The sequence below is a fragment of the Oryx dammah genome, unplaced genomic scaffold (assembly GCF_014754425.2).
Source record: "Oryx dammah isolate SB20612 unplaced genomic scaffold, SCBI_Odam_1.1 HiC_scaffold_2, whole genome shotgun sequence".
NCBI classification, from domain to species: domain Eukaryota; kingdom Metazoa; phylum Chordata; class Mammalia; order Artiodactyla; family Bovidae; genus Oryx; species Oryx dammah.
Window position 1 is genome coordinate 54,267,022 of NW_024070186.1, and position 9,632 is coordinate 54,276,653.

A 9,632-nucleotide genomic window follows, 5' to 3' on the forward strand; every position below is an offset into this window, starting at 1 on the left:
AAAAGTAGTTTCAATTAATATATTTGCCAAAATTTGATTTATTTACAGTAATTCTAGCTAGTCTTTGGAATGCCTATCCTCCAGAGTCTAATGAAACCTCTAAAAAGGAGCTGAAAATTTAATTTCCCAAGGAAATTAAGGAGTTAATGTAAAGTGGAAGAGGGACTGTAGGCTGCTAACTGAGATACCAAGAAAAGCAAGCTGCTTCTTAGATTATGGCTGGGCCCCTTATCTTAGTATTCCTGTAATTGCCTTGGGCTAGTCAGGGTTCCACTTATTTATTTAGGGTTCCGCTTATTTATTCATTCTTTTAGGATTTACCTGAGCTTATGTCCTAAAGGAATTTGAGGCAGCTTACAAAATTAAATACAATATGAAACACAAAATATAAAAAGTGAAAACCTGCTTGGTTCCTGGCCCTGTTCCCTCCCTTTTCTGCAGTATCAGGTTTCTCTTTAACCTAGACATCAGTGCCAATCTGGTTCTTACACAGAGGAAAAGAAAGAAATCCTGGAGTTTTGAAGGCAAGATGTGCTCAGCCACTGGTTGTTGTTCACTTGCTCAGTTGTATCTGACTCTGCAACCTCGTGTGCTGCAGCACATCAGGCTTCCATGTCCTTCACTATCTCCTCAGTTCAGATCAGTTCAGTCCCTCAGTCGTGTCCGACTCTTTGCAACCCCATGAATTGCAGCACGCCAGGCCTCCCTGTCCATCACCAATGCCCAGAGTTCACTCAGACTCACGTCCATCGAGTCAGTGATGCCATTCAGCCATCTCATCCTCTGTCATCCCCTTCTCCTCCTGCCCCCAATCCCTCCCAGGATCAGAGCCTTTTCCAATGAGTCAACTCTTTGCATGAGGTGGCCAAAGTACTGGAGTTTCAGCTTTAGCATCACTCCTTCCAAAAAACACCCACGACTGATCTCCTTTAGAATGGACTGGTTGGATCTCCTTGAAGTCCAAGGGACTCTCAAGAGTCTTCTCCAACACCACAGTTCAAAAGCATCAATTTTTGGCACTCAGCTTTCTTCACAGTCCAACTCTCACATCCATACATGCTGCTGCTGCTGCTGCTAAGTTGCTTCAGTCGTGTCTGACTCTGTGCGACCCCATAGACGGCAGCCCACCAGGCTCCCCTGTCCCTGGGATTCTCCAGGCAAGAACACTGGAATGGGTTGCCATTTCCTTCTCCAATGCATGAAAGTGAAAAGTGAAAGTGAAATTGCTCAGTCCTGTCTGACTCCTAGCAACCCCCTGGACTGCAGCCTACCAGGCTCCTCTGTCCATGGGATTTGCCAGGCAAGAGTACTGGAGCGGGTTGTTATTGCCTTCTCCCACATCCATGCATGACTACTGGAAAAACCATAGCCTTGACTAGATGGACCTTTGTTGGCAAAGTAATGTCTCTGCTTTTGAATATGCTACCTAGGTTGGTGAGTTGCTCAAATTCATCCACCAAAGACAGCCTTCACTTATGGGAAATTCTGAGAAGAGACTGCTTACCTAGATTTCCTGGATGGTCATTCAGCTTTTGCTTGTTTGCTTCTGTTTTTGGACTAGGCATGAATTCCAGCATCTTGGCCCCTGTCATGGTCATTTGCTTGTCTTACTTTTGGTTTTCCCTGGTAGGTCAGCTGGTAAAGAATCCACTTGCAATGCAGGAGACCCTAGTTTGATCCCTGGGTTGGGAAGATCTCCTGGAGAAGGGATAGGCTTACTTCTATTGTCTAGGAATCTAGTTTTCTGCCACATGTGGGCCCTGCTTTATCCTGGCATCTTAATCTTTACACACTAACTTGAAGTAACCAGATAAGCAAAAAATTACAGGACTCTAGCTAAATTTGAATTTCAGCTATTTGAATAAAAAATAGCTTTTTTATTTCTTAGTGTAAGTATGTCCCACAAATTACATAGGAATTTCCTCAGAATCTCAACTGCCTCCTAAAAGAGATTGTAGTTGGGGAGTTCCCTGGTGGCCACATGGTTAAGATTCTGGGCTTTCATTTCCTTGACCTGGATTCAATTCTTGGTCAGGGAGCTGAGATCCTGCAAGTTCCTGCAAAGGAAAATAAATAAATACATATATAAATACAAAGATAGTAGTTACCCATGCTTGGCAAGATTGTTTAAAAAATACAGAGAGATTATGTATGACATAGAACATTCTTAATCTAAAATAATTATTTGTCATTGGTTGAAATTCAAATTTAACTGGATGTCCTATATTTTATCTGGGAACTCTACCCTAACTTCTTAAAGATTTCCCTGCTTCTGTCACTACTTGCTTATGTGTCCCATGCTGACAGCTGTCAGAGAGCAGGTTTTTCTAGCCTGTTATAACACATTTACTAGTGTCCCCTTTCTGGTCCTCACTGATTCATGTATGTTTATTACTTCCATTTTCTGTGATTGGTTTCCTGTAGATAGCATGCCCTATGTGTGTATGTGAATTTCCTATAATTGCCTGCTGCTCTGTGTATTCCCCTAACACCCCTAGTCCCACAGACATTCCCCATCTGGCCTATTACTTTCACTTCACTGACATTAAGTACTAGTTTTATCTGGGGCAATTCTATTAAGAGTAGCAAATAATTAGCAGTATTTATTTGGTTTCAGGCCTTGATGAGATGCTGCAAATACAAAGAGCAACAAAGTGTGTGCCCTATCTTCAGGGAGTTTGGAGTCAAGCAGAGGAATAGTATCAGAAGTGATGATAGTATTGGGATTTCCCTAGTGGCCCAGTGGTTTAGATGCTGCACGGGGTCCAGCCAATGCATGGGGCCTGGGTTTGTTCCCTGGTCTGGGAACTAGATCCCACATGCTGCAATTAAAATATTCCTTGAGTGGCCAAATAAGTAAATAATAGCATTTTCTGAGGCTTCCCCCAATGGCTCAGTTGGTAAAGAACCCACCTGCTCATGCAGGAGACACAAGAGACACCAGTTCAATCCCTGGGTTGGGAAGATCCCCTGGAGAAAGAAATGGCAATCCACTCCAGTAATCTTGCCTAGAAAATTCCATGGACTTAGGAGCCTGAAGGGCTATAGTCCTTGGGGATGAAAAGAGTTGGACATGCCTGAATATCAATTTGATTAACAAAAATAATTAGTAGCTTCTACTTGGTTCTAGGTGTTGGTGAGATGCTGCAAATACAAAGGGAAACAAGGAATATGTTCTATCTTCAGGGACCTTGGAGTCAAGCAGAGGGATAGTATTAGAAGTGGTGATAATGCTAGTAACCATACTTTTTGGATACTTACTACAAGGCCAGAAATATTTCCTATTTTAATTCTTGCAGCAACCCAGCCAAGAATATGTATCATCTCTTTAAGAAAGAGAAAACGAGATTCTGAGGATAATCAAATTTCCTAAATCAATGCTTTCTCAGCTTTCTCGATGGCAACGTGGGATAGGAATCTAGACCTCTGACTTCAGATTGATTGTGCATCGCATTGGTCTACTCTCAGCTGAAATCATTATTAACATATAGCATTTATTATACATCCAGCATACATCCCCAGAGGAGAGAGGATATAGCTGGTGAGCTGTTACATGAAGTTACTCCTTTTTCATTTTTTCTCCTGTGACATTGATGATGCAGGCTAGAAGGTCCACACTCATCAGCTTCTAAATTTCTTCCTAACTTGCATGGAGTGACTTCAAGCAAACGTGATTAATATCCATACTCTTAATAAAGAAACCTATTTATATTGATGTGGTGATCAGAGAAGAAAGCATATTATAAGCCTTTCCTTTTCCTCCACCTTCCTCTAAGTCTAGGCCTGGATGACTTCTCAGTCAGAGAGCCACAGGCTCGCTGGTCTCTTTGTGGTAGAAATCGTGATGCAAGAAAATTACTTCATTTCTCTCTGTCTTAAACACCCTATCTTCTGCTTTGTTTCCAAAGCCATCTATCTTAGAGAAGATGTTGGGAAAGAGGTGTCATACTCTAGTAGTGATTTCTTGAGGTAATCAGAGAATTTGTATGTCAATGCCCACCCCCTCCTTCTGGCTTAAAATGATAGTTGTAATAGAGGAGTTCAATGGTATTTGACTATTTACTTCTTATTAATGAACAATTGATCTATAAATATTCAGTGAATGCCAGACATGTAGCTGGAAACATGTTAAATATTTTCCAGTTTCCTCCCTGCAAGCAGCTTCCTCTGGTGAAAGCTTGAGGTGGTTTCCTTAGCTCTGGACTCTGTCTGATGACTCAGCTCAGCTGGTCACAGCTCTTGTAGCAATTTTTCTGTTTTGTTACTTAGTCGTTTAGTGTGTCCAACTCTTTGCGACCCCATGGACTTCAGCACTCCAGGTTTCATGGACTGCAGCTCTCCAGTTTCCTCTGTCCATGAGAGTTCCCAGGCAAGAATACTGGAGTGTGTAGCTATTTCCTACTCCAGGGGATCTTCCCAACCCAGGGATTAAATCCAAGTGTCTTGCAAGTCTCCTGCATTGGAGACGAATTCTTTACCACTGAGCCACCTTCTTGCAGCTTAGCCGCCCACAGCTCTTTTAGCAAAAGTACCTTAATTTCCCAATTCCACCTGTCCAGAGAGGATGTTGATTATCTTGAGTTCTATATGACATACTTGCATTTGAGGTAGGGGTCAGGTTGCTTAGGAGGGAAAAGTGAGATAAGGAGAGGGTAATGTAGACTTTACTTAGGAAAAGTATACAAATTATGTTATTTTACACAATTATGGTTTATTGTGGGAGAAGGCAATGGCAACCCACTCCAGTATTCTTGCCTGGAAAATCCCATGGACGGAGGAGCCTGGTAGCCTGCAGTCCATGGGGTCCCTAGGAGTTGGACACGACTGTATGATTTCACTTTCACTTTCATGCATTGGAGAAGGAAATGGCAACCCACTTCAGTATTCTTGCCTGGAGAATCCTGGGACAGAGGAGCCTGGTGGGCTGCCATCTATGGGGTTGCACAGAGTCAGACATGACTGAGGTGACTTAGCAGCAGTAGCAGCAGTAGCAGCAGCAGCAGCAGCATGTGACATAAAATTTTGACCTCTGGTGCATGGAGTACCCTGAAATTAGGTTCCCAAGTTTGGTCTCAGGAACTGGGCTGAGAAAGCAGAGAGTTTGTATAGAAACAGGCACTCACCAGATGCTGAGGGTGAGAGGAGGGATAGATTTAATGGGGTGGGGCAGAGGCATTCTAAAATGTGTTTAGCAAAGATGGGTTTCAAAATATGGAGCTACATTGGGAATTTAAGTTATCAGGACTCCAGGGAGCACAGAATTAGTTCCAAGAGCAATAAAAAGTCTGGTTCAACAAAATGCTCAATGGATGCCTATTTAATGGGTATCAACTCTAAAAAGCTTGGATATGTTCCGGTCTCAGAAAATGCTAGAAGTTAACTGATCCAAACAATAGAGTCCATGGGGTAGTACTTCGTAAGTGACTTTTTTTTTTTTTTTAACGATCCAATAATTAGCCCAATTGTTGTAGACCCTATAATTCACTAGCACTACAATGCCCTTTTATGCTTTTATTTTTTTATTTTTATTTTTAAGGAGAGTTTTATTCATTCATTCATCGAGTATTTACAGGGGCCAGAGGGGTCTGGCTATCCTTAGCACAGAGAGGCAGCTGCCATACCTGCAGCTGGCCCCACCCCCCCACCCCAGTCACTATGTACACATAAGGGGACGGCTTGGGTCGCCTCAGAGCTACCTGCCAAAGGCCATGGGGCTCCGTCTGGGGCCTGAGCTCCAGAGGCAGTGCTGGACCCGTTAGCCCTTGGCCACCAGGCCCTCTGGGAACATGGGGCTCCAACTGGTTGACTTGGTCCTGCTGTCCCCCACACTGAGTGCCCTGCAGAAGCTGAGAAAGCTGGCATGTCAGGGAGAGCTGAGTGGTGCCAGTTTTTGCAAGCAGCCCTGTCTCTGCTGTCTCTAAGAGGAGGGAGACATGGTAATACTGAGGGCCTGGGCAGAGGCTCCTCTGAGCCCAGGAGCCCAAGGCAGGCCCCTTGCCAGGGCCACAACACTGAAGACAAGGAGCCCAGGGCCCTGCCACAGAGAGCAGTCTCGACGAGGCTGGCTGGAGCCAAGCCAACCAGCTCAAACACTCCTCTCTGCTCAGGCCATGGGACCCCAGCAGTCTGCTCATCTTTCTGGGACACCTCACTCCCAGCCTAGTCCAGCAGATAGGGCCCTGAGTCTGGAGCTCTCCCAGGAGGAATGAAGAGCAGACCTGGCTTGCTCAACAGCAGGAACACCTGGGGGCTGGAGCAGCAGGGCCCACTGCTCATGTGGCCCTCAGCTGTGACCCTGCAGGAGTGACTCTGGCCCTCCAGGATGACAGTGTTAGGAAAGAACTCAGAATCAGGAAGCTGACTATGTCATAGTGGTGGCAAGATAGGCCAGAGCCTAGAAAAATAGACGTCTCTGTAGGTAAAATAAATATTCTGCTGCCCAGGAAGAAAGGCCAGGTCCTGCCGCTCCACAGCCGGCTGTGGAGGAAGCTGCAGCACCTCACTGGGCCTCAGGCTCTAGCTGCTGCCTCCGGAGCATGACAAGAGTGAATGCAGGGTCTGGCCAGCAGTCCTCACTAGCGCTTGGCCATATAGGGACGGGAGCGTTTCCGCCGGTCCGGTTTCTGCTGCTTGTGGAGCCGGCCAATGCTGACCCCCTGGCACTGCCACACTGAGATGTTCTGCTCTACCAGGTTGCCCAGCACCCCTTCCTGAGCCAGCATGGAGATGAAGGTGCAGATGAACTCATCATAGTTGTGGGTCCTTCTCTGGTCCATCAATCTTGAACTTCTTCCTCTTCTCCACTTCTTCCTTGAGACAGGCCTCATAGTTTGCAATCTCAGCCTCCACACACTTCAGCAGCTCCAGCAGCTCCCTTGGGTGAATACTTTTCCCCATTCAAGGGCTCGCTTGGCCTGACCAGCCCTGGCTTCTCTCTACTATCCACAGCCTCCACCACATCCTTCTCCTGTGGGCTGCCAGACCCCTGGCTGCCTTGGCTTGGTCTGATGGAAGGGGAGGGACCCTTCCCACTCTCTGTCAGTGCCAGGGGACTCAGCACACCATCCTCAGCCAGGTGCAGGAGGCCCGTGCTGATGACAGGACCCAGGTCACGTACAGCACGATTGTAGCCTATGCAGTCAACAAGCAGCAGGCTGTCGTCCTCTCCAAAAAGCACCTTGGAGATGTGGGAGGTGACGGGACTAGAGGGCCGCGTGGGGTTGGCTGAGCAGATGGATAGGCCAGCGCAGTGGCGAATTGAAATCGCTGCCGATCTCAGAGGCTGTGTCCGTGCTCTCGTTGCTGGGGGTGGGCGAGGGCTGCGAGTGCGTGGGGACGCCACAGCTGGACTCCCAGCCCCGCTGCTCGTCTTGATGGACAGAGGAATTGAGAGGTCCTTCTGGGAGTCTTTGAGCTTCTCGGCCAAGACGTTGATGGTGTTGGGCTGTAGCACTGACAGCTGCCCATCCCCAGAGCTGCTCAATGGCCCTGGTTTCCCCGGGCCCTTTCGCTTATACCTGATGGCGGAGCTGGTGCTCTGCGCGTCGTCGTCCTCCTCATCCTCGTAGTCATCCTCATCGTCTGAGTACTGCTGTGGTGGGTGCACTGGAACTCTGCTGCGGCCCACACCCGCTGCCACGTCTTCCTCCTCCTGCATGAGGGACTTGGCATAGTTGTGATTGTCTAGAAAGGCTGGCAGCCCCTGGACAATAGGAGTGGGGTTGGGGGGAACCCTATTGATGTTGCTCCCTGGAGGCTTCACCACCAGCTTGGGTTTGCTAGGAGGGCTGTGGGTCGGGGCTTGTGGGCACAAACCAGCCACCTCCTCCACACCATCTGTGTGGGTGCTCTCAGAGGCCACCGGAGCCCTGCTTGTTTCCAGAGCCAGAGGGGACTTGCTGCTGGCAGGTTTGGACTCTTCAGGCAGCTGTGACTCTTGAGATTTGTGGGTCTGAATCAGCTCTGGCTATGTTACCCTGATCAGCTGCTGCAGGGCCTCCAGTATGGTCTGACGGTTCACCTTCAACACATGTAGCCTGGCCTCATACTTGATTCTGTGGTCGGGCACCACCGCCATCAGATTGAAGCGAATGTCATGGTAGGGCTCCCCTGCAGTGGCGAGGCCAATACGCTCCATGATGACCTGCCAGGCTTTGTCCACTCCTCGTCCTCCCCCCCAGGGCCCGTGGTCAATGGGGTAGACCTTCAGCCCATCCAGCTCAAAAAGCCAGCCTGTGATAGGCACATAGCTTACAAAGTGGAAGGCTTCCATGGTCCGCACAGCACTAAGGCCATTCTGCTTCTCGGGGAGGTGGCGTGGCTCAGGCCTGGCATGGCTATTTTGTGCCTTGGCCAACTCCGGAGCATTGCCAATCACATATCCTTTGCTTTCTGGGCTGAAGCCTTTGGTGAAGTCCTTCATGCAACTCAGGGTGGGCCCCAGGTCCACACTGCTGAAGTTCAAGAGCACGCTCAGCAGGGCATGGGTGGCACAAGAGTTGGGATCAGCTGGTGGGCAAAGAATATGTTATTCACAATATCATCATCAATCACAAATGTATCATCCACCAAGGCAGAGACCTTGCGACGGGATCGGCACTCTTCGATCCATTTGAACAGGAAGATGAATCCATACACGGGGCCCTGGCATTTGCTCTGAAGGTCATAAATCTCCTCCACCTGCACCCCTTTGACACCAAAATCTTCCATGAGGAGGGTGAAGAAGCCAGCCAGGGTCACTCTCCAGCTCCAGCCAGTCCTTATTCATCTTTCCACCAGGGGGGCCCTCAGCGCCATGTCCAGGCCCCTGACCCACCTGCCGCCTCCCTGCCGGGAGCCCCCTCTGCCCCTCTTTTATACTTTTAAAATATGCTGTTTTCAATAAACAAACACACAGGATACAAACAGTACAGATGAAGAGGCATCTTGAAATATGACATTCTGTTTTATGTTTAGGCTTTTAATTCCAGAATATGAAAATTCTGGCAATGAGAACATTGCTTTTTAACACTTTTAAACTTTATTTTTTCTCACAAATTCATCTTAGGTCTATATTCATATAGTATTGCTCTGCAACATTTTTTTGACATAAAAATTGTCAAAGAGAAAAATTGCAAGTGATTGATTCAATGAGTTTTGCCATTGTTTACCATGAAACTTTAAGTCACTCTTCTATTGAAAATTGATCAGGGACAGTTGTCCATGATGATGATGAGCCACATTTGAAGTGCTGATAGAATACCTTTCCTGTGCTTCTGTTTGTTTCTTAAGGTTGAAAATATTGAGGGAATGAAAAGGAGGAGAAATATGTAAGCATGAATTGCTGGTGTGTACAGGAGATGTACATATCTATTTGTAACAAAATAAGATGATAAATAACAAAATAAATATTAAAAAGCTTTCTGAGACTGAGGCAGTCATGACAGTGAATGGAAGCCTACAGTTTCAAGCTTGAATCCAAGAACCACACATCACAATATAAATATCTTAGTGAAACCAGAAAAAAAATACATACCATGGCTATTAGTATTCCATTTAATACTTCTCCAAGCTACCACTGCACATGACTGCCATCATCACACTACCATTGCAGAATGGCTCAGCATCAAGAACCTGCTCTAACATTTTCATGG

At 46.9% G+C, this 9,632-nt stretch overlaps 1 pseudogene; it reads right to left on the bottom strand.

Annotated features, from left to right (window-relative positions):
- Positions 1–6,575: 6,575 nt before the first annotated feature.
- LOC120869078 lies at positions 6,576–8,767 on the bottom strand (annotated as a pseudogene).
- Between the last annotated feature and the right edge of the window lie 865 nt (positions 8,768–9,632).